The sequence below is a fragment of the Penaeus monodon genome, chromosome 23 (assembly GCF_015228065.2).
Source record: "Penaeus monodon isolate SGIC_2016 chromosome 23, NSTDA_Pmon_1, whole genome shotgun sequence".
Taxonomy (NCBI): domain Eukaryota; kingdom Metazoa; phylum Arthropoda; class Malacostraca; order Decapoda; family Penaeidae; genus Penaeus; species Penaeus monodon.
In genome coordinates, this window is record NC_051408.1 from 24767335 (window position 1) to 24767546 (window position 212).

A 212-nucleotide genomic window follows, 5' to 3' on the forward strand; every position below is an offset into this window, starting at 1 on the left:
GTTGGGGGGGGGATGAAACGTTTGAAAAAACGAAGTAAAATTTTTTGGGATGAGTAGCAAACAATATGTATAATTTTAATCGATATTTTAAAGAAAATCTTGTTTTTCTGATAAAAAAAAATTTAAAATTTGGCTTCCCTTTATCTCACACGTACGCAATTTTTTTTTCCCTTTTGTATATGCAGTGATGCAAAGTTTTGATATAAAATTTA